This window comes from Monodelphis domestica, chromosome 6 (assembly GCF_027887165.1).
Source record: "Monodelphis domestica isolate mMonDom1 chromosome 6, mMonDom1.pri, whole genome shotgun sequence".
NCBI classification, from domain to species: domain Eukaryota; kingdom Metazoa; phylum Chordata; class Mammalia; order Didelphimorphia; family Didelphidae; genus Monodelphis; species Monodelphis domestica.
This window is the reverse complement of record NC_077232.1, coordinates 70,560,460-70,585,006: the sequence shown is the minus strand read 5'-3', so window position 1 is coordinate 70,585,006 and position 24,547 is coordinate 70,560,460. Positions and strand designations below refer to the sequence as shown.

Here is a 24,547-nt window from a genome sequence, read left to right as displayed (position 1 = left end):
ATCCAGGGTTACATGGTGAGAGAAGAGCCCCAGGGGTTGGAAGCACTGAGAATCTGAATTTCAGAGTTAATATGATCTTGCAAGATAATGAGATTCCTGAATTATGAAAGTCCAGAAGAGTTCAGTAGGTGGGAAGTGATGCCTCAATACCCTTATTTAACTTAGTATCCTTTGGAGACAAAAAGACATTGAAGGAACATTTGTTCCAACCCCACACCCCCTTCTAGATTTCTCTTTACTTTTGTGTTTGCATTTCAAAGTTCTCATCTCTGATCTTTTCATTAAAAAAAAAAAAAAGTGGTTGGAAGTCCTCTATTCCTATAAGATCCTTTTTTTTTTTCATGAAAAATTGTGGTCAGCATTTTGGAGCAAGTTACTTGAGGTTGTCATCCTATCTTTTTTGCCTTTTAGAAATTAGTGTTTCCAAGATATCTTATTTGTATGATAAGCTATAAAGTGTTGGGAAATACTGACTCTCATCCTGCAGACAGGGCAATATGCCTGGATTAGCTGCTTAGTATGCTATATTTGACCAAACCACCATCTGACACTCTCAATTTGAACTTCAATTCACTTACTGGGGCATGTACAAAAGTCCCAGGGCTTTCCCAGTCAAAGAATTTACCCAGTTCACTTACTCTGCAAAGGTGAAGATAATTTAAGGTGTGTCCCAGCTTTCCCTATCATTGTAACTCTTAGTGCTTTCTGAGTTCTTTTCTAGAGATAGATATTAAAATGTAACCCATAGCACAAGTGGTTTAGTGCTATCTCCTCCCCACAATTGGATCCTTGATCTTGTTTTCTTTTCAAAGTTACCCCTAAGGAATTCATTCATTTGCAATTCAAATTAAATTTCATGTACTACATTGAAAGTAAAAGCAAAATATAACATTAAAATGAAAGCTATTGATCACTCTTAACTCTCTTCACACTCATATGTGACATGCATCAATAATCTGAAAAAAAGAGGAAAGCTAAGATACCCCCCCCAAAAATGTTTTAAATAGAATTTCTTTCAGGAGTCCCAATTTCACATTCTGAGGAGGCAGGGGGATTGCTCATTATGCTCCAGCTTTCTTTGTTCCTACCCATTACTGGTAGTTATTAATATCTGCCTCCTAGCCAATTGGTATCCTATGGAAAATCAGTTCATATATCAGAAACACTTATATCCTAGGCAACTTTCACAAGAGACTTGACTGAGGATACTGTATTTATAATGAGTTGAAGTTTCTATTTAGAGCTGAATTTCAAGGGAATCTCAATATTAAGCATGGATATATGTAGACAATGTGGAATATGGTCTGACAAAAATGGATCTGGTGAGTATGCCTGGGATAATTTTCACGAATAATGCCCATTGCTTCAACTACAATTGCCATCTAACACAATTTTTAAAAGAACTTCCATGACAGATCATCAGTTCATAATGACTAGTTTGCCTATGTTGTTATTCAATGTCATTTTGAGTTTGTTTTTTAACCTTGAAATGAGATAATTGAACCCAAGAGAATTTAGAGAATTTCTTGCATAACTCATCTCTATGTGTGTGTGATTTCCCCAAACCCAAGGGATTTAAAATAGCATTTTAATGATCTAAGCTGAACTTGATGTCAAGGTGCTCAAGGAATTATAATTCCAATGCCACTATGTCAATTATAAACATAATAGTACTATATATTAATAATTCCTTGTAATTTAGACTTGCCATCTTCTTAAACAAATAGTTGAAAATATTTAAATCCAATTTTTGCTGTATCACACTTTAGGCATGTCTGTCTATTCCTCTGTCCATGTCAAGAATCATATATTAATTTTAAATTTACTTAGACTTTAAATAGTTTGCCTTTTAAAAAACAAGATTATTCCCATATTTAGGTCTTCCAGTGTATCATTACTTCCAGTATCATATTAAGCCTTAAAGGATAAGCAATATGGAATACTGAATAAAGTATTGGACATGGAATTAGGAATATCTGAGTTAAAATCCTGATGCAATAGTCATGTGACTCTCAGTCATTTAACTTGTCTGGGCCTTGGTTTCCATATCATCAAAAAATGAGAGGTTTGGGCACATTGGTCTCTAACTTCCCTTTTACTCAAGATATATGTTCCTATAAGCCAGAGTTTTGGAATTTATAGATATGTATAGAAATAGATGCAAGTGTATCTTTTAAAATATAAAGACAATGCATTATATACTCATATATATTTATGTATCTATAATATTTTATGTATATAGATATATATACATATCTCAAAATATATGTATATATCCTTTTTAGAATTTAGAATTTATATTTAACACAGATCAAACTATAACTACTAAAATATCACTACAAATAATATCTGTGATAAGATATGTTCAGATAAAAGCATGAGTATTAGTCTCCATGTTGACATATATTATTTTTAAGCTTAAAAACTATAATAAGACTTTGGGGATTCTCTTTATATGCATTATGATTTATGAATTATTTTGTGCTATCCCATACTGAAATACTGAGGAGTAAAAATATTGTTCTGTTGTATTTATTGGTTGACACCCTTGGGTAAGAGTTATGATAATGGAAAAAAGAAAAGAATTTGATGAAGTGGAAAGAGAAATGATATTGGAATCAAGAATTATGAGTGTGGATCCCAGTCCTGACATTGATTTGATCCCTGTGATATTCATTTTTCTCATCTGTAAAGTAGAAATAATAATAATTACATACCCTGTTGCTAGGAGGAAAGTATTCTGTAATGTTTAAAGTCCTGTATTCATTACTGGTAGTATTGTTACTTGATTATGATCTTGGTGATATTTTCACAAATGCAACTGAAATAAAAATGAAAGGCTATCTTCAATTCAGTTTTTGAAGTCCAGTTAACAGCAAAAGTTTCTAAAGTTCTACTCTAGTGACCATCTAGTGGGGCATCAAAGAAAAAATATAGGTTAGCAGACTATATGTGACCTGGAAGAAGATCTAATAAGGGAGGCTGAGAAGATAGGTCAGATAGGCAGGAAGAGAATCAGGAGAGATTAATATCCCCAAAACCCAGAGATAAAAGGGAGTGTCAAGGAGAAGATAATGAGTAGTGTCAAAATTCCAAGGAATGAATGTTTGCATTGAGTTAGTTTGACCAGTAGGGATCCTGTTAGTGGTGGTGGTAGCTTGATATTAGCTAACATGAAAGAGAACTCAGCATTCTAGATGTAGTAGGATCATCCTCCAATTTTCCTTCTCTTCACTACTTTCCCTGGCTTGTAGATGTCCAATGCAACAGAGGAGCTGATGAAATTTAGACTATCAGGTACTCCCAGAACTCAGAACAAACTCCCAAGTCATCAGCACTAATTAGGAACTGAGTCTTAGTTTTTATGCCAGACAGTGGAAAAACCAAGAGTTCTCATTTCAAAGATGTTCTCCTGAAGTATTTTACCTTGAAATCACTAAAAGGAAATAGCAAACTTAAGGGGTAGACTGTGTTTCTAGGCAAAACGTTTTCCCTATTTCTGTGCAAAGTTCAATGTACTTCCATGTGCCACCTGAAATGTTTAGCCAAGGTTAAAACATAAAAATCTAAAAGCTGACAAATATCTCTAGCTGCTCTTTTTTTTTTTTAACTGGTCCTTCAGATTTAAGGGTTTAAAGGCAAACTGAAAGGACTAATCATACCTACTACATTTCTCTCTGGGGTTACACCCTATTGTGCTCAAATGACTTGTACCTTTCTACATTTCATAATGTGTAAAGCAACAGATTGGAGAGTGGAAATAATAATGTTGGGGGTTCAGGGACTGAAAAAAAAATCAATCTGTATCCCCTGTTAATAAAAACCCACGATTATCCTATTTTTAGATAATTTTTCCAAGTAAGCCACATAGAGTAGATGTTCTAGATGAAGCTTCAAATTTTGGACAACTCCAATTTAACAAACTAAGGGACTTCTAGATAAAGATATCATATGAACAATTGGAAGCATTAATAAGAAGAGGCCAGGACTGATGATATAGATATTTGGAAGTTACTATTAAAGTCTTGCCTCTGACACATACTAACTATATGACCTTAGGTGATTTAACCTTCCTCTGCTCTAAATACTTTAAGGCACACTGAATCTGCAATTTAGCCTTCTACACACAGTCTTTCCAAACATTTCAACACCCAGTCCTTAGAGGAGTTGTCATCTTTGGCTCTGTCTTGTGATCTAACACAGATTATTGCTGATCAAATGTGTCCAAACTACCCTGACTTAGTTCATTATACAAATCAGTTGATCCTAGATATTAGATTATATTTCAACTGCACATTTCATCCAATCCAATTGTGGCTATTCCACAATTAACCTTCCATGCTTGTTTATCTTAGTACTTAATTCTTTTCCCCTGCTTTCCTCTTCTTTTCACCTCTTTAAAAAATAACAGTCCTCTCATTGCCATGATAGAGAACAAATTAAATTTATAAAAATAAGAGTCATTCCCAAATTAATAATGTTCAAAGGAATGAGCAGTTTTCAAAGGAAGACATCTAAAGTGTCAACAGTCATATAGAAAAAACTCTAAATCACTAATAATTTCAGAAATGAAAAGCTAATCAGCTCCATGGCTCCATTTCATATTCTTCAAATTGACAACACTGTCCAAAATTTGAAAAAGACAAATGTTGGTGGGATTCTGGAAAATATGCACATTAATGCCCTGTTGGTAAAGGTGTGAATTGGTTAATTCATTCTAGAAATCCATTTGAAAATGTGCCCCTCTAAAAAATATTAAATTATAATATTTTTTGACCCAGAATTGCCACTTGTAGTCTTGTATTTCAAAGAGTTCAAAAAGAGAAAGATAGGATCAAAGTGTACAAAATTATTTACAGCAACTCTTCTTTTTCAGTAGCAAAGAATAAGAAGCTAAAGGGATACCTATCAAATGGTAGATGGCCAAACAAATTGTGGTATACGAATGTAATGAAATACCATACTTCTATAAGAAATTATAAAAGGGATAGTTTCAGAGAAACCAGGGGAAATGTTTCTGTATTTATGCAGAAGAAGGGCGGGCAACAGTTTTCAAAGTGATAATATCATTGTGAGAACAAACAATATTAAAAGACTAAAATCCTGATCAATGTAATGACCAGTCATGATTCCAGAGGATCCATGATGAAAAAACACTGCCCACATACTGACAAAGATCTGATACACTAAAAATGCATATTTTTATTGAAGGTGGGTAGTCAATAATTTTGTATACTTAATTTAGGCATGCTTGAATATTCATATTTATAATAAATGGGTTGTTTTTCTTTTTATCCCCTTTCCATTCCAGGTGGAGGGAAGTAGGAGAAAAGGAAGCAGGATTATTAAAAATAAAATTAACATAAAAGAAATCTTTCCTGGTGAGCAGTTTTCTAGATGCCTTGCCTAGCCCTAATAAAATGTAAATTCTTTAAGAGCAAGGACTTAACATTTTTTTAACACCTCCCCTAGCTCGTAGAAAATAAGCTCATAACAAATACTTTTTCATTACTTTTATTCATCCCATTCATTCATAAGTTGCCAGGACAAATATCAACCTGAATTGGAAGGTTTCTACATCCCGTACTCAGCCCAACTGAATCTGAGGTCCAATTCGAGGGCCATGAATTGGGTCAGTTGAAATAAGAGAAAGCTAAAAACGAAGGGAGACTGGGATAAAAGGTATATACAAGAAACGCTTAGAACGTCAATGAGCTCAAATCCCCAATCTTTAGGTTAATTGTATCACAGAGACCCGAAGAATATGGTGATAGAACTAATTCATTCAGAAGGAAGGAAAAGGAAAAGAAAAAGAAAAAAGCACTTGCCACAAGATTTAGTGAGCGTGCATTCTCCATAATCTTAGAACCATGTTTTTGCCTTTCTTTCTATCCCTAGAGCTTAGCAGTGTGTCAGTCAAATACAAAAGCTCTTAACAAATATATTGACTGATATTGTTATGGGCACGGAAGGATAACCTTTTGGGGGTTCGGGAAGGATGCCTTTTGCAAGCATGCAATGACTCCAAAACTTAGCTTAAAAACAAAAAGAGATTTATTAATTTAGAAAGTAATGTTGAGAGTGGCCAGGAGGATAGCAAGGTAGAACAGCAAAATGGGGAACAGTTCCCTGGGAGGACAGCATGAAAGGAAAGGCTGTTCCCCCATGGGGACAGCATGGATGGAGAGGCTGTCCCCCAGACGACATCAGTTCTGGGGATTTTATACATTTTTTTACAAGAGAGTCACTCAGGCATGAGGTGGGGTGATCATACTGGGGTCTGCCTGGGGACATAAAGATTCCTTAGTTTTAGGGGACAAACAGATGTCTGATAGGATCAAGGTGTGGCCTGAAGGTGCATCTTTCTGTCCATCTAGAGGCTGATCAAAGGAAGATAGTCATCTCAGGACCCTAGGTGGAGTCATTGGGTGTTTTTAGGCTCAGAGTTAGGAGGAGGCAAAACAAGGGAGTTTCCCTGATAATAGTTGGCCTGGGTTTCTGGGGTACAGTGCCCATGTCAATATGAACGAAGTTGGAGGGAGATAATGCCTTGACGGTTTCCAGTTTAAAAGCCTCGGTGAATAAAGGCTCCAGGCTGAAGACCTTTGATTTCTCTCTTCCTTCCCTTTCACAAATTCTATAAATTCTTGAGATCTCATTATCTTTCTATCCTTGTTCTATTGGCAGAATAAAGTTTCTTTCTTTCTTTTTTTAATTTTCAAGTTTTCTTCATATCTTTTTTTTTTGCACATCTTTTCTGAAAACCATCCTTTCCACCTTCCCTACCTAGTGTGCCAACCTTTGTATTGAAGAAGTTTTAAAAGGGGAGAGGGGGGAAAGCAATGGAGCAAAACCAAAGCACTCAGCTAATCGAGTCTAACTATCTGCAATGTTCACCCTCCTATACTCTCATCCCCACTCCCAACTCCGCCTCAAAGAAAGAAAATTCATCTTCTTTGTCTCTTCTAGATCAGGCATGATCATTGTACTTACAAAGCGTTCAATTGCGCGGGATTTTTATTGTTGTTCTTTCTATTTAAACGGAATAAAGTTTCTTTTGCTCAAAAATCTTCAGTCTTGCTAACATTCCCCTCATGAAGTATAGATTGTACAGATTTTTGGTTCTTTATTTCCATGTAGGAGTTTAGAAAAACTCTTTCAAAGCCCATTACTCAGGGGAAGGTCAAGGGACAGGAAATGTTTCTGGCCCTTAAGAGTGGGCAGTTAGCGGTTAGATTTCTTGGATATACTTATTATTAACAAATCTTCAAACAAGGCCACCCTTACCGAATCCATCCTCTCAGAGAAAAGTGAATGTCTTTTATTCAATGGAAGGGGAAAAGAGAAGCAGTAGGTAGGGGATGTAGCTCAGTGGTAGAGCGCACGCTTTGCATGTGTGAGGCCCCGGGTTCGATCCCCGGCATCTCCACTAAATCTAACGTTTTGCTTCGAACCCGGCGCTCTTCCCCTAGGCTTCAGTTCTGGAATTCTACTTCTAACTCCTCAAGAAAGCTAAAGGGTGAAGTAACTTCCTTGAACTCTCGCTAGTCAGCTCTCCAAAAAGTAAACAGCCTTGGGGAGCGCTAGTGGCACGGTAGCAGAGTGCTCACAACAATATGGGAGGGACTTTTCAGAACCCAAAGAAAAGTGAACTTAAAGTCGACCCAGTCTGAGCGATAAACGGAAAACGTACCCTATAATTCCTATTAAAGTATTGAGAAATCATACCCAGAGGGAAGAGGAAGCTGAGCTCAAAGGAATATCCCGGGAGAGCTTTGGGAAGGTGTTTAAGTCTAAGAGCCAAAGACAGCCAAATAGAAAAATTCTTGAGGAACCTAAAATTCAGAAAAAACTCTCCTCCCATAACCCCAAATGCCACCACAGTCATATTTAGGCTTGAGAAGTTTACTCCTAGACCTAGACCAAGAGGCACATTCTGTTCCTCTGCACCTCTTCGTCTCTCCTTTGATGTTTTCTCCACCAAGACTGCTCCTTTCCTTCTTCACTCACTTTGAAGGTCTCAAGGCCGAATCTTTTTCCTTCTTCCGTTTGAGATAACTGAAAGTCTATTTGCTACGCCCAGGACTCCTGTGCTTGAATGTTTCACCTCCAAGATGTTAAAAGCAGAGAGCTATACTCTTTCTGTGTTGCGGTTTCCTAACATGGGGAATACACTTGAGTTCCACAAAGATATCTTTGCCCTTTCACTTTAACATTTCCAAAGATTCAGAAGGCAAATGTTATAAGGAAAAGATTCATAAAAATTGCCTTACCTTCAAAGAAACATATCCGGTTCCAAAGCATTTATTGTGGGATTTGGAGATCCAGGAAGAGCTACCTGTTGTTCTCTAATTTATTGTATAATCATTATTGATAGCTTTACACAAGTCCAAGCCATTGAGGCAAATGCAAAAATTTTATTTAAAGCATGAGAATTTAAGTTGTGGTGGGGAGACTTTTCAGTTACAGTAAAAAGGGAAACTTCCTTTTTTTTCTTTTTTTTGGTCTTGTAATAGATGATATTTGGAGGGTATATTTTGATAGATACTAGATAACTTATGGATCAGGTAGTTATCTTCTTTTTGCCTAACCTCCTCCCTTTTGTACCTCCCTCTTAAGAAGCCTTTCAGCCTCCCCTCCCCTCTTCTTCAGTCTCCTTCAAGTCACTCAGTGTGAGCTGTGAGGCTTCAATGAAATAGTTCTTAATCTTCTTTGTCAAACAAGGGGTTTATTTGGGGAAGACAGGACAAGGGTGGAGGATGGAGGTAAGAGGGGTGGGATATCCCTATTCTCTACAGTGAATGTTAGGTTGGAGGATATTGAGAGAAATGGCAATTCAGTCATTAGCATGAAACAGCCAGTCAGAGAGAGATATAAGAACTATTATCCTTCTGCCTTCAAATCAGCCAGGTCACCTCCAACTTGATTATCCCAAGTCCCAGAGATAAAAACCAGCATCTTCCTTCACATTGGCCAGAAAGTCTAAAGCCTAGAAAAAATCCAGCAGTTGGCTTGGATCCAAACTGCTTTTCTCTGTCACATTCCAAAAAGAATCTTCGTTTGACTGACAGCTGACCCATCTCTGGCTTCTGTCCTTTGCATGCATTTTCTTATAATTGCTCTCTTCTCCACAGTCTGTAATTTGGACTCCTATGAACTTTGAAGTATGGACGAGGAAAGAAACAATTTTTTTAAATTTCATTTCAGCACCTAAAAATAGAGTTTTTGTTGCAGAGGACTAAAATGGAGATCTTGATGTAGTCTGTGAAATTATTTTTCAAATCCTTTAATAACTCCAATTTATATAATTTATTTCTTTTGTAACATTATATATTTTATACATTTAAAAACATCCTGAGAAGGAATCATTAGGTAAGGTCTCACTGGGCTACCAAAAGAGTCTATGACAAAAATAAAGTTTAAGAACCCCTGGTCTAAAGGATTTGAGATTTTCATTATTATTTGTACATTTTCTAGGTATGTAGAGAAGCTTCCTGCCCAAAAGTCTATTACCACACAGTTACCAAGATCCTTTAAAAAGTATAATTTTAACAATTTTTCCTAAATAGTGAATTCTTATCCCCAAAGCTTGAATCTTTACTTTTATTAAAAAAAAAAAAACTCAAGGTTACTATAATTTTTAATTTGTTTGTTGTATATTTGTTCTAGTTCATCGATCTACTTTTCTTTTCTTTTTTAATCCTTACCTTCAATTTTAAAATCAATATTAAATATAGGTTCTAAGGCAGAAGAGCTGTAAGGGATAGACAATTATGCTTGTGACTTGCCCAGGGTCACACAGCTAGGAAGTGTTTGCCTATTGCCTGTTGGATTTTCTGTTTCTTAGCCAGGACCAGATAGTTTTGATAATTAATGCTTTATAATACTGTTTACAATCTAGTACTGCTAGGCCTCCTTCCTTTACATTTTTTATTAATTCCTTTTATATTCTTCACCCTTTTTCTTCCAAATAAATTTTGTTATTCTTTGTTTAGTTCAATAAAATAGCTTTTTGGTATTCTTTTTATTTTAACTTTTTATTTTTATTCCAACTTTTACAAAAACAAATAAAACAAGCATTTCCATATACAAAGAAAAAAAAGATTGCACACAAATGAAATCACTAATCTCTTATATATTTAGCTTACTTTTCATATCTACGTAATAAATTCCATCCATGAATGTACCAGCCCTTTCCTATCTTCCCTACACCACAGAAGGTATTGTCTAGGAGACTAAAACAAATTGCGTCGTTCGTGCTTTCACCTTTCAACTCACTCTCTGAAGGAAGGTAACATTTACAATATATTCTTCCATTATTAATTCTGTAGCTCTTTATAATGTTCTCTTAGTTCTACTCATTTTATTATTCACTATCCCATGTAGTTCTTTCAAAGTTTTTTTTTAATTAGTCTGCTCATCATTTCTTAGGGTACAGTAATATTCCATCACAATCATATATTACAATTTGTCTAGCCATTCTCCAACTGACAGCTATCCTTTCAATTTCCAATTCTTGCCACCACAAAGAGAGCTGCTATAAATATTTGGGAGCGTATGAGTTCTTTCCTTTTCTTCCCTGATGTCCTTGATATACACAGTTTTATAACTCTCTAGGTGTAATTCCAAATTGTTCTCCAGAGTTATCATATCAGTCAGTTCACACCCTACCAGAGTAGTCAGTCTACTGAATGTGAGATAATATTACACATTTGTTTTGGTTTACATTTCTGTAATCACTAGTGAATTGCAGCATTTTAAATATAATAGTAAAATAACTATTTGATAATTTAATTGGGATGGCATTGAGCAAGTAAATTATTTTAAGTAGCATTGTCATCTTAATTATATTGGCTTTGTCTATCTATGAACAATTAATATTTCTCCAAATATTTAAATATGGCTTTATTTGTATAAAAAGTGTTCTATAACTATGTTCATGTAATTCTGGGGTTTGTTTTGGCAGATATACTCATAGGTATTTTATTCTTCTCTAGCATATTCCTAGTTATTGACTATTATAAGACCCTAATAAATAGTGTATACATTAATTTTGTTGAGATTTCAGCAACCTGTCCTCAAGCTCTACCCAATGCCCTACTTTACTGTTGGAAACTTGGGGACTGGGTTTGTTGGAAGAAATATCTCTGCAAAGAGGCTAGATGAGAAAGATATTATCAGATACTGTTGAACATCAAACTTACAGATGTTGATAACTGAATACCTGATTTACAAAGGAAACTAAACCACTCCTGAGTTCACATTCTAGATCAATAAGCCAGCATCTGCACCCATTAATCTCACTGGATAAAAATCAGGTGTCTGTTCATACTGTAAACATTAAATTAGTATCTAGTAATAAAAATATTATATTTTATGAGGTTTATTAAGGATTTTTAGAAATCAAGGATACAAATAGGCTGATTAGCCCATTCAAAGCTTACTTACTACATCATTGCAATGGCCCAAAAGAGAGAGCGTGGAAGGCGTTACTTCCAGTTAAATACCAATCATGATCTCACCAACCTGGGGACTCAGGTGAGATTATAGGGAATTCTGGGAAATACTAAGGATTTCTGGGGATTGAAGTCTGGGGTTCAAAATCTCCATTTTTATGATACCACTAGTGGTACTCTTCAGTTTTACCTTAGTACCCCTACCTTTGATCCAAAACATTTCTCAGAAATGGACTGCCATTCTCATTTTCCAGCTTTACTCTATAAACTACTCACATGTTATCTCTGTTTATAAATACGTCAGATTGTTCTTCCCTCTCTTCACAAGTGCTTCCTGTGATTCCACAATGATTTCATGTGATTAGTCCTTGGATCCACAGGTCTAAGAAATAGTAGATCAATTCCAGTTTTCACATTAATAATAATGAGGTTTTGATTGCATTGAAAGAAAATATTAGAACTCCATGATGATACTGGGTCTGTATCCCAAAGAGATAATTTTTAAAAAGGAAAAGGACCTATTTGTACAAAAATATTTATAGAAGCCCTTTTTTTAAAAAACCCTTACCTTCCATCTTGGAATCAATACTGTGTGTTGGTTCCAAGGCAGAATAGTGCTAAGGGCTAGGCAATGGTGGTCAATTGACTTGCCCAGGGTCACACAGCTGGGAAGTGTCTGAGGATAGATTTGAATTTAGGACCTCTAGTCTCTAGGCCTGGCTCTCAATCCACTGAGATAACCAGCAGGTCTTTTTGTGATGGCAAAGAATTGAAAATTGATCCGATGTCCATCAATTGTGGAATGGTTGAACAAATTATGGTACATGTTGGTGATAAAAAACTATTGTGTTATAAGAAATGGTAAACAAAATGATTTCCAGAAAAAGCTGGAGAGATCTCCATGAACTGATAAAGATCAAAATAAGTGAACTATGAGAAGACTGTACATAGTAACAACAATATAACCAACTGTGAAAGCCTTAGCTACTCTCATCCATAAAGATTGTAAAGGTGAAAATCACCTTTAAAGGTTGTCATAATATTAAGTTATGGTCACCAAGGAATTTACTTATGAAATTCCTAAAATGAAACACTCAAGTCAGAATGAAGTTTATGGTGGTTTAATCACAATGGGAGTAAGAAAGGGGAGAGGGAGAGGAGAGAGGAGAAAAGGGAAAGGGGTTAACTCAACCTTCTGGCCAAACCAGAGGGAGATTAGAGGGAGATTAGGCCCCAAAGGGCCAAGGTAGAGAAGAGAACCAGTCCTTGACTCACATGACTGATCTGAATGGAAGCTGACTGCGGGCCTCCTCCCTGCTCAAGCTCCTAGCAGGAACTGCCTCTCATTCTTTCCCCAGGAAGTCATCAAATTCCAGAAGCTGTTCCCTACCTCACTTCCTGTGCCTCACAAGTGCCAATGGTGGCTCTAGCTTGACTTAGAACCTCCCAGAGGTTTGTCCTTTTTTGCACATGTCTGTTGAGGACCATATTCTCAAATAATTAAATCTTGAGTTTTGCTGCAGCCCTTCCTAATCTCTACCTGAGTAGGGTGGAGATTGCAGTTTCCAAGGCCTGACTCTGTTACTCCATTGTCATTGATCAGGAAATAGCTAAATCCCATCCTCCAAAGAATGGTCTGAACAGGGTGGAGTAGTTTTGAAATTCACAAGATCCAGGACAGTTCTGAAGAACTTATGATAAAGAATACCATTCAACTCCTGGGAAAGAACTGTTGGAGACAGATGGATGCAGCAAAGTATACTATCTCTTACATCAGAGTATTTACAGTTTTATTTTGAGGTTTTGGTTATGTAAGAGGATGCTCTTACAATAATGACCAATACAGAAGTGGGTTTTACATGATAATAAAAATTCAAAAAAATTCAAAAAAACTCAGTGATGCATTCCTTTTGTGTTTTCAAAGAACTCATTAGAAAGATGCCCATCTTCCACCATTTTGACATGTTGCCACACCATAACTATGATTATATTCCTTAAAAACAAATAAGCAAACAAAACCCAAAAACCTTACCTTCTGCCTTGGAGCCAATTGGTAAGAGTGGGCAATGGGGGTTAAGTGACTTCCCAAGGTCACACAGCTAGGAAGTATCTGAGGCCAAATTTGAACCTAGGATCTCTCTGCCTCTAGGCCTGACTTTCATTCCACTGAGCTACCCACCTCCCCCTATGCTTACATCCTTAATGGGTTCTCTCTTTCCCTATGTCTGACACCTAATCCTACTGGCATTGTGTCTATTCTTTAATACCACTTCCAGGACTGCTGATAGTTTGATTATACTATGCTTTACATTTTGTTAAATAGGTAGGTTTTTTACAACTGTTTTCATAAGGGTCACAAAATAAATTCCAGGATTCCATGTTTGTGCAGCAACATCCTGGAAAATTCTTATGGAGAAATAGACTGGTCATTGCTCATTGGACCTTCACTTTACTTGCCCATATATGAAGTGGCAGTCTAAGCCCATTAAGGACATCCAGTTGTTAATCTTAAATTATATGGTGGAGACTGAATATATATTTTTAGTTGGTAGCCAGGGATTTAAATTCTAAATCCCAATGAAATACTCAAGTCAGAATGGAATTTTATGGTGGTTTATTTATAGTAAAAGGAGTAAAGTTAATGAGAGAGAGAAAAAAAAGGAAAGATAGCTACCCCAGCCTGGTCTGAACCAGGCAGGAGTTCAGAGGCCTCAGCCAAGGGGTCTCTCCAGAGGCTAGTGACTCCAGAAAGGCAAGAGAAAGGGAGTCCCAAGAGATGGGCATTTCCAGAAGCTGGTGCCTCCAGAAAAGCCAAGGAAAGGGAAATCAGCCTTATCAGCCTGTGGTGACATGATCATCTAAGGGAAGCAATCTGAGGTCTCATGGTCAAGTTCCACAGTCAAGTCCCTCTCACAGGAAGTCACCATGAAGATGCCTCCACAAACAACACACTGCACCAGAAGATCCAGCGAGAACTTTGGGATGTGGTGATTTGAACTATGTGGGGTTGAATGCATTTGTTTTGTATGTATACTCTTATGCTGAAGGGGACTGCCCCCAATTGACTTTTTGTCAATGTGCCTAGCAATCATTGGTTTTGTTCTCTTTTTCTCTTATCCTCAAATTATTGTAATTGCAAAATTGGTATGTTTACAAGATCACTAGACAGACTAGTCTTCTGAGGGTCTGGGGGGGGGGGGTATGTATAAATGGAGATTTTTGAACCTTTGACTTAATTCCCCAGAAGTCCTTAGTATTTCCCAAAAGTCCCTATAATCTCTCTTGTGTCTTCACATTGTCAGATCACATTATGTGAATTTTAAAACTACTACACCCTACTCAGACCATACTTTAGAAGATCTGATTTAGCTAATTTCCTAATTAGTAACAATGGAGATACTTGGTTTAACAGAAAGAGGTCTTGGGAACTCTACATTGCTCCACCCTACTTAGTGTAACAAGGTCAGGAATGTCTGCACCCATACTCAAGGATTAAGTATCTGAGAAGATGGCCTTCAATAGACATGTAGAGAAACAGCTGACAGACCCTGGGCTGTCCTAAGTCAAGCTATGCAGGAAAGTGACTTAAAACCATCTATATAAGGCACGTCACTTCCTCTCTTCTCTCTTTTTCCCTGGAGAGGCAACTCTGGCTGGCAGCGTGCAAAGCTTTCTGACATCTTGGTATGGTGGCAGCTATTTCTCTCTTCATCTCTATCTACTGGAACTGAAACCTTTCTGACCCATCTCCATTCCTCCACAGGCTGTTATAAGAAATCTGCCAAAAGCCCATAACTGGACTAGGTCACCTTTACCAGGACCATTCCTTCCACTGTATCTCTCCACTACAGGACAGCACAAGAGCTCAGACCAGAAGAGACTTAAAATGAATTTTAACACTCAATTGCAATAATTAGCTCATTTTAACACTCCTGGATCAATACCCCTAAGTTTACATGGTTTCCTTCTTTTGAGTGTTAGGAAATTATTTTTATTTGAAAAGTTATAAATTCAGTAACAATACATCCTAGCCTTTAGTTAAGAAAAAATAGCATCTAGGCAGAGGTAGGACTCTCCTTAAACTTAGGTTTATATATATATCTCTAGGCAATCCATGGTTTCTTTATATGGATTTACCATAAATGTTTGAGTGAAAAAAAAAAAAGAAAAACAAACCTAGCAGCTTATATTAGAGAAATTGTGGATAGACAGGTATAGGAGGGCAGGGATTAGGGAAAGAGCCCACCTTGTTCTCAGACTTCCTTCCCGACCTGAATTCTCTTCAATGTGATTCCTGTAGAACCAAGGATTTGGTTCAGTTATCTCCCTTCTCTGCCACAGCTCAGTCCTTGTGTAAAATTGAGATTTGAACTCTGGACTTCAATCTCCACAAGCCCTTGCTCCACTTCCCCAAAATGCTTTGTAATCTCACGGAATTCTGTGGTGGGTGAGATCGAGAAGGTACTTAAGCTGATTGCAAAGGCTTTTGAGGGCTCTCTCTCTTTTTTTGGACTTCCGTTTTGTGGCTCTTTCCATAATGTAGGTGAGGTCTTGTCTAGACCTCTGGCCTAGGCACGTTTTCCTTATCCTGTATTTTCTTTCATCCTTAATCCTTAATAAACCTCTAAAAAAATATAATACTCCTTGCAGAGAGAAACTAATTTCAGATGCCTCAGTCTTCCCTAAATTTTAATCTTTACACTTGTTTTACTCCAGGCTTGATCCAAGATTTGACATTCAGATGCTCAAAATCTCTTCATCTTCCAGTTCTGAGATAATTTCTACTAAGTGCTTAGGAAGAGATCCAGTCTCTCATTCAATTTATACAGGCCCAATTCACACCCAGTTCTGATTATTTAATTCAAAAAAATTTTTTAGCACTTCTCTCTTGAGATTTCTCTCTTCTTCATTCCACCATATGTAGGATAGGCCTATTGAGTTCCATTCCTTTCTGCTACTCCCAGATACTTTCAGGCTGAATTTTTTCCTTTCTGTTCCTTCAGAGAAGTGGAAGTCTTCCCCCATCCAGAAAATTTGTGGTTGGTAATCTCCCATCTCAGACCTGCTAAAGACAGAGAATAGACTAACAGAATTACTCCTAGTGTGGCACATTCCTTTGCTTTCCACATAGTTGCCTGCTGGTCTTTTTCAGGTCTAAATTTGATCTATGCCCCCTATTTTGATCAGAATTTGCCATTTATCTTTTTTCTCTGTTCTTTTACAGTATCTTCCAAAGGAAATGTTTTGCGATTAGATCCCTCAAAAATCCTTTTAAGTGATGAATCCCCCCCCAAAATCTATCACAATTATCTACAAAAGAGCATAAGAAGTAAGGTGCTTTCAATGACTTCATAAATCCAGTGGTGTCTACTCATCCCCCCAACATATGATCCCTCCTTCAGCTACTTTAGGCATTGAGACATTGCATCTTGTTCCTTCTCTCCACAAGTTCCTACTGCTTCTTGATGAATCAATTATTGCTGGGAGCTATCAGACCAGAATGCCTTGACAGAGTCACGTGTGGTAGCTGGGGAGACCACAGAGTGGTCCTTGGGGAGATGTGATTGCCCACCCAACCCCCTTTTACATGACTTCTTTCATCAATACCCCTTACCTATGAATTGACATGATTACTATTCTTCCTAGTCTCAAAAGAAATAATGCAAGAGCAAAATACCTGTACCCTAATTCTCCAAAACATCATCAAAAGATCAAACCCTTAAACCCAATCCCAAAAAGACTATCATGGGCTAACTTTTACTTAGGTACATAATTCCCGGCAAAACCACAGCTACAGGCCAAGCCAAATACTTTCTCACATACAGAAGCCTATTCTCATGAAGTCAGCACACAAATCAATCAAAGAGGCCCAAGTGATAAATACAAGTACATCAAGCTTCAGTATGCCTCAGTGACTCAATCACACAAATCAGTAACTCCCTAGAAGCCACCAGTCTAAATTTGAATTGTGTTCCCAGACCCCTCAGCCTCCATGATATGATTGTTGAATTGTCTTCTAATAACTGCTGATTAATTATTCCATTTTATTAAAAGCAATACATAATTTTCCTTGATTATTTGTAAGCTCAAAACTTCTCACAGGGTAATGAGAAAATTAAGCCACCTGTGACAAAAATCATTTATCTTGTGTGCAACCTTTATTCTGTCTGTAATCACAATACAAGAATATAGAATGTTAATCAAGTGATTTGCTAAAAGTTGATGTATCACTTTTCCAATTATCTCTCTTTGATTTTGTGTATATGCATGCCAAGAGAATGGGTATAAAAATAAAGATCAGACATCGGGAAAGTGGAGCAGCTGTCAGATGCAAAGCAATCCCATGGCTGTTAATGATTAAGCTGTCTTCCATTTGTTATTTTTGTTGACTGATCATTTGCCACCAGTAGGGATACCCTGGAGTCTCTGGCAAGGGTGGACTTTGCCTGTGACAAATTATGTTACAGAGAGGATTCCAGGCATTAGGGAAATCATTCCAGGGGTAGGGATTTGGCTTATAATGCTAGAAGTAACACCTTTGTCCTCTACTTTTCCTTCCCTTCAGTTCCCTCCACAATTCCCCACCATTCTCCAGTGCAACCCAGCAGTTAATAGAATATAAGCACCACCCCCCCTCCATCTTCTCTTAGTCTCCAGAAGTGTGAATGCCTTGGATTTCTCGGCAACATAAAGATCTTCCCAATGACATGACATCTGCTGAGAATGTTATCTGAATTCTCACCAGTCCTGAAAGATGAAGAGAAAAACCTCCAGCCTAAAAACCCAAAGGATACTAGTAGCATGCTAGTTCCTGCAGCTTGTGCTTGAGAAACTTTACTGTGATGATTTCAATTGCTTTACTCACTTCACTTTGTTTTCCCTATTCCTTTCCCATCTTCATGATTATAGATTTTAGCCAGTCCAAATGATTAAGTTATTTTTCCTTCTCTCTTCCAAGTCAATTAATTTTGATAAGTGCCTTATTTACTTCTCTTTGTTCAAAATTTGGAGTTTCTCTCATGATCTCTAGAGGCATTCACTTCTAATCAGTCCATCTTAATTCTTAAGGGGATTGTGAGAAGAGGTTCTTTCCTCCATAGTTTTCATTTCTTTTGCAATTCTCTATGCCATCATTTTCATTAAAATCTTTTCCCCCAGTCAATAAGCATTAAGCACTTACTATGTCCTGGTTGGAAAAGAGTACTGAGCCTAGAATCAGGAAGATTCATCTTCCTTAATTCAAATCTGACCTGAGACACTTGGAAGTTGTGTGATCCTGGTCAAGTCGTAACCCTATTTGCTTCAGTTTTCTTTATCAATAAAATGAGCTGAAGAAAATGACAAACCATTTCAGTATCTTATAAGAAAAACCCAAATGAAGAAAAGAGTAAGACACAACTGAAAAATGACTGGAAAACAGTAGACACTGTATTCTGGGAAATGTGCTAAGCTCTGGGGATACAAATAGGAATAAGAATTACAGTTCTTGCCCTAAAGAAAGTGACCATCCAATGAGGGACAACAACAAACAAAAGGAAGATGAAAAATAGGGGAGGGGGAAGAAGGTGGGAGAGCAGACACTGGGTGAGGGAGTCATAAATGGAGCAGTCCAAAGGACCACAGCTGTGTTGGAAAGGAAGAGATGGTTGTCTTGGGTGTACTTCTAAAATGGAGATGTGGAGAGGAGCTCATCTAACCGGAGGAGAGAGGGTACTGATGAGATGTGAGTATTACAACTGATTGGTTTTGAGGTATCAGATGATGAGGATCCTGGGAGCATAACTGAAAAGTCCAAATGAGTGCACCTTTCTCCACGAAGTCAGATGCTGGATTTAGAGTGGGGAGAACTGAATTCTAATCATGGCTCTAACGTTTTTTCCTTGTGTAATGGGAGGGCAATTATTGAAATTATCTGGGACCCGTTTTCTTTATCTGTAATATGAGAGTAAAGGGTATACTTCTGATAAATTAACTCTTTTGTCCTTTTCCAGTGTCTCATTCATACCACATGCTTTGATCAGGCTACATTTTTCTGTCCCTTATTCATTAATAATTGTCTGGGAAGGAAGCTAGAAGGTTAGAAACTTTCCATTTCTATGTCCAACTACATCTATTCACTTTCCTTAAAGTCTAATATCGCTTTCCACGACATCGATCTCTTGGCCTCACCCCTCCTTGCTCCTTTCCTCAATTTCTTCCTGTCTCTGGGATTTCAATTTCTTTGGAAGAGAAAGTCGGAAGTATTGGGTGAATCAGGCAATGGAAAAGCCTATCGAGGAAGCATGCCAGTGGGGGATTAGCTCAAATGGTAGAGCGCTCGCTTAGCATGCGAGAGGTAGCGGGATCGATGCCCGCATCCTCCAGTTTTTCCCCTTCTCTAGACTTAAGGAATCAGACTAACCACTTCTTTCAGTGATCTCTAGATGGGACAGAATCCAGCTCTGAAGACAATACACTTTATGTGAAATGTTTACTCATTACTTAAGGTGCTGGGCTCATATGCCTCCCCCATCCTGCCTTGAGAATTTGTGATCCTTCCTAAAAGCTGAAGAAAATATCTTCTTCCAACCTGAACTTGGAAAGATTCCTCCCTGGATATCAGGTTCTGCAGCTTCAGTATTGAATTTTTATTGTGGCGATTGCAATGAATTCAGTTTGTACTTTTTCAGACTCTTCCCAATCCTCTCCATTGCCACCTTCACCAGAAGAAACCCTACCCTTCATTTCCATCTCAATAGAAATACCTCGGCCCTGAGAAGGCTTTCCTGAAATCTCTGGCAACATCCTCCCCTAGAATTTTGCTTTGAACTTTCCTGTAGAGCTCCATTGAGATTACTGTGGAATATCTTCTCTGTCTCTCCTTCATGTTGTTATTACTCTGTTAGGAGAGAATCATTTCCATGAAGTATTACCTAAACTTATTCACGGGATTCTGCATGCAATAAGAGGCAAGGAAAGGCAACAAGGATTTATTAAGGAGGCATGCACCAGCCCCTCTGCTAAGCACTGCAGATGCAAAAAGGAGATTCAGCATTGCTTCTTGTATTGGTAAATAAAATGCCTTTTTTAATGCACAGAGTGAATATGCTGTTTATTAAATGAAGTATAATAGTAGTCACAGTTTCTCCTTTTACTGTTTCTCTAAGGAACCCTGGAAAGTATTATAGGCTTTTGGGCCTTCATTACCTACCCCCCCAACTCCATATCCTGCCCCACTCCTGACATCCCCCTCTTGCCACCTGTGAATTTAAGGCCCATCTCCAAGAATGTTGCTGCACTTTCTTGCTAGAAGTTTATGAATCCTGTCTTCTCACTGAGAACACATGCAATATTGTCACATACAGCACAGAGAATCTAAACTATCTGGGTCAATCAAAACCTCTGCTCTGGGCAATTCCTGTATTTTGGTTAACAGTAAAAGTTTCTAAAGTTCCCTTTGGCTCTGCCATCTAGTGGGGAGACTAAAAAAAAAACAACAACAACTCTGGAGTAAAAGCTTAGTATGATTGCTCTTGGAGTACAAGTCTTCTGCTTACAGATTTTGATGATTTAATGAGTTCATGGCCTCTTTGATGTTGGTGTTATCTCCATCACAGAAAAACAAAACTCAGCCAGTTCTTGTACAAATTTTGCTACCAATCTGCCCAATGAGGAAACTAATTTCTTTTTGCCCAAGCTGAGGTTCTACAATCCTCTAGACTCTAAATGACACAACACTTCATGTTGGTGTTCTTAGGTTTTATTTTGGTCAAAGAAAATTATTGAAATATTATATTTTTATAAAATCAAATGAATAAAACTTAGAATGACAGAGATACCATGTAGCTAGACTAATGGTGCGGAATTACATTAGAAATTAGTCTTGAATCTTTTGATTGAGCTGAAGACTGTCTTATTCCAGGTATTTTCTAACAATGTCCCCAAAAGCCTCTTCCCAAAGACCTGCAATAGGAAAAAGTTTCCTAAGCAAATCATTCCATATATATATATATAACAAAATGTTCCCACTTTTTAAAGTGTTGATACAAATGTTTTTAATTACCTTCATTTCCAAATATATTCTATTCCTTCTGCATAAGATTTAGTCCAAACTACCCACTCTACATGTGAATGGAAGGCTTTTAAGCATCACCCTCACCCCCATGGCCATTAACTGTAGAGAAAACTTGCTACTTATGGGGGAAGGGAAAAGTTAGGAGGAATGATATTTGCTTTTCCCAGAAATTTTCATAGACTTCCCATTGCCCACTGCATGAATTATAAACTCTAAATCCTGATATTCAAGATGAGAGTCTCCAACAAACTTCTGCCCAACTTAAATTAACTCTACCCTCTGTTCTGCCCAGCCATCTACATCTTTGTACCTTTCCTTTTTCAAACCCTGGCTCATCCTCTCTCTCTGTTGTCTCTTCCCCCTTTCTGGTCCATCTCATCCAGGAAGCTTTCCTGAACATTTTCTGTCTTCTTTCTTCCTCTATTCTCAGACGAGTTGAGTTAAAATCTCATCTGTGATTCTTAGTTCTTTATACCTCGTCCCAATCAGTCTTCCTGGGAATCAGTTTTTCCTTAATGCTATCACACGGGTCTTTCCACCTTTTCAATATTTTTGCATTTTATTACCAGACAACGTACTCTGTAATAGAGTGACACTACTCTCCTTGTTCCCTGAATATATCCAGACTCTGAGCTTTTTCACTGTGCCCCATACCTGAAATCTCCCTTCCCAAGGCAGCCCCTTAGGTTCCCTGAAGTTTCATTTAGAGTTTTCTGCAAAAAGCATTTCCCGTTTTATTGCCTTCCCTCGGAGAATGTATGCAACTTATTCTATCTATACCATTTTAAATTTGTACATATTAGTTTTCATGTTGTCTTCCGGTTCAGTCTGAGAGCTGCTTGAGAGGACAGAACGTTGCATATACTAAGCACTAGGTGACTAGTCACTTGAAGTTCCCTCTCGCCCTAAGCCCTCCTCAAAGAACTATTACTTTGCCTGTTAGTTTAGGGAATTGGTGGGGCACAAAAGCAAAGAACTTTGAGGCCCCGCTGGGATTCGAACCCAGGATCTCCTGTTTACTAGACAGGCGCTTTAACCAACTAAGCCACGGAGCCGAGACTTGGTCTGGCTCTCCATTCAAGCAAGAAAGAAAAAAAAGAAACGAAAAAGAAAAGGAAAGGGGGCTGGGTAGAGAGAAAACACCACTGCTTCTTGACCCTTTCCCTTTCTAGGCTCGACAATTTCGGGCACACAGAGAACTCACTTGCTCTTTTCTGGCTAGCCCCTTCCCACTGGGCTCACCCCAGCTTTCACATTCCTTCCTCACTCCTCACAACAATGCACCCTCGTGCCCTGCAGAAACACGCCAGACGCACCTTCCTCCACCATCCGTTCACCAACCGCCCTTTCCTACACTCCTCCTCTCCTCCGTCCCTCGCCACACCAGGGCACTCTCTGTTCGGTGGCGCCAGCCCCCACCGCAACCCCACTCCCTACCAAGGCATTCCGGGTCAGCGGTCACCCAGCCTCCACTGGACCGCCAATTTCAATACACACCTCACATCGCACAGAACCTACTTCTACCTATTTCTCCCCACAGACCCTCCCTACGCTATACTGTGCCAGCACGTAATGAATGTGGAGTCGAAAGACGAAAACTAGAAACTCTCCCACTCCCTGCCTTCCCATTCCTTGTGGCGCCACGTAAAAGGAGCCATTCCGAAAGCTGCGTTCCGTCGCTGCTCCTTGACACAGTGCCCTTCGGAGCGCCCTTCCGTGATCGCGGCCCTTTCCAAGGATTTTAGACAGTATAGACGGTGGGAAAGATCTCGCGATGGAGCTTTCTGAAGAGCTCGCAAGTAACCCGCGACTATCTGAGGGTCTAGTTTCCTATACCTTCTGGGCCCGTTGGCTGCCCTGGTCCTGCCAGCAGGATCTGATGCCAATTCCCCGAGGAAGCCCTGCCTCGAGATTCTCCGCCACCCGCACCTCCCCACCCCCGAATCCGAGTAGGGGAGAGGGAGCGAAGGAGATAGGACGCACGGGCTCTCCACCTACGCCCTCGAGAAAATTGTTCTCTTTGGTTCCGCTGGAGGTCTTGTAACCCCCTGCCTCCGCCCTCACGAGTCGCAGGACACGGAGCTAATGTGCCCACAGTCAGCCAGCCGCCCCCCTCCGATCCACCTCAAGAGCCGGCAGCTCGCGCTCCTATAGTCCGAAGGCGACGGGCGCCGAGGCAAAAGAAGCAAAAGACTCGCCTCTGAAAGGATCCCGCCGCCCGCTTGGGTTAACTACTTTCAGGGCGAGACGCCAGGCTGTCAGAATTAGGGAAGGCGGCGCGGGGATTCGATCACCACAGCTCCGCCCCGTGCACACGAACCGGAGCCTTTGCCCGCTCAGCCACCGAACCAAGAACAGATACTGAGTGCTTTGTTTAACGGAAGTCGGAACAAACGGGCAGCGGCAGCGGTCCGCCTGGCTCCTCGCCAGACTTCTGGAGTCCCTTTCCGGCCTACGCTGGGCGCTTCGTTACCCGCTCCTGGGCCCCTAGGCCTGCCGAGATAGGGAGTGGTAGTGAAACTGCTAGTGCAGAGCGGACTGCCTATCTGTTCCTACCCCTCTCCGGGTCCGCCACTTCCTCCTTATCTTTTCACCCGCCGCCCGACTCCGCAGAAGCGCTCCAGCTCGCTCTCCGGGCCCTATTTATGAGACTTTGGGAAACGACCCGGCTCGGACCCGGAATAAGAAGTCCAAGTCCGATGGCGAAGGCAAACCCCTGGGGACCCGAGTCTTGGCTAACCCGAGTGGGACTGCGTCCGTCCCTCTGCCGCAGAACCAGCCAGCCATGGCAAGCCGTCTCCTGAGAAAGCGCCCTAGGAAGTGCGGCGCCTGCCCAGGTCGTCCTCGCTTCTAACAGCTCTCGGGTTCTTTTCGCCTTTCCTGCTCGAGTCTAGTTTCAGGTCCGAGTCTGGCTCCCCCTCGGCTACGTGATCGTCCCTGAGTTTTCGGTTGATAGCAGAGAAATGACCAAGACACTAGTTGTGTGTGGCCATCTAGATGCCTGTTAGGATTAGTCTGTGACGGGAGTCTGTAGGTC

At 39.3% G+C, this 24,547-nt stretch overlaps 3 non-coding genes across 3 annotated transcripts; 2 read left to right on the top strand and 1 right to left on the bottom strand.

The window, feature by feature from the left end:
* Window positions 1-7,357: 7,357 nt before the first annotated feature.
* TRNAA-UGC (transfer RNA alanine (anticodon UGC)) lies at window positions 7,358-7,429 on the top strand. The gene has a single exon. It is a non-coding gene; the product is annotated as a tRNA-Ala (tRNA).
* Window positions 7,430-19,746: 12,317 nt separating this feature from the next.
* Window positions 19,747-19,819, top strand: TRNAA-AGC (transfer RNA alanine (anticodon AGC)). Its single transcript has one exon. It is a non-coding gene; the product is annotated as a tRNA-Ala (tRNA).
* Window positions 19,820-22,491: 2,672 nt separating this feature from the next.
* On the bottom strand, window positions 22,492-22,565 carry TRNAT-AGU (transfer RNA threonine (anticodon AGU)). Its single transcript has one exon. It is a non-coding gene; the product is annotated as a tRNA-Thr (tRNA).
* Window positions 22,566-24,547: the final 1,982 nt, after the last annotated feature.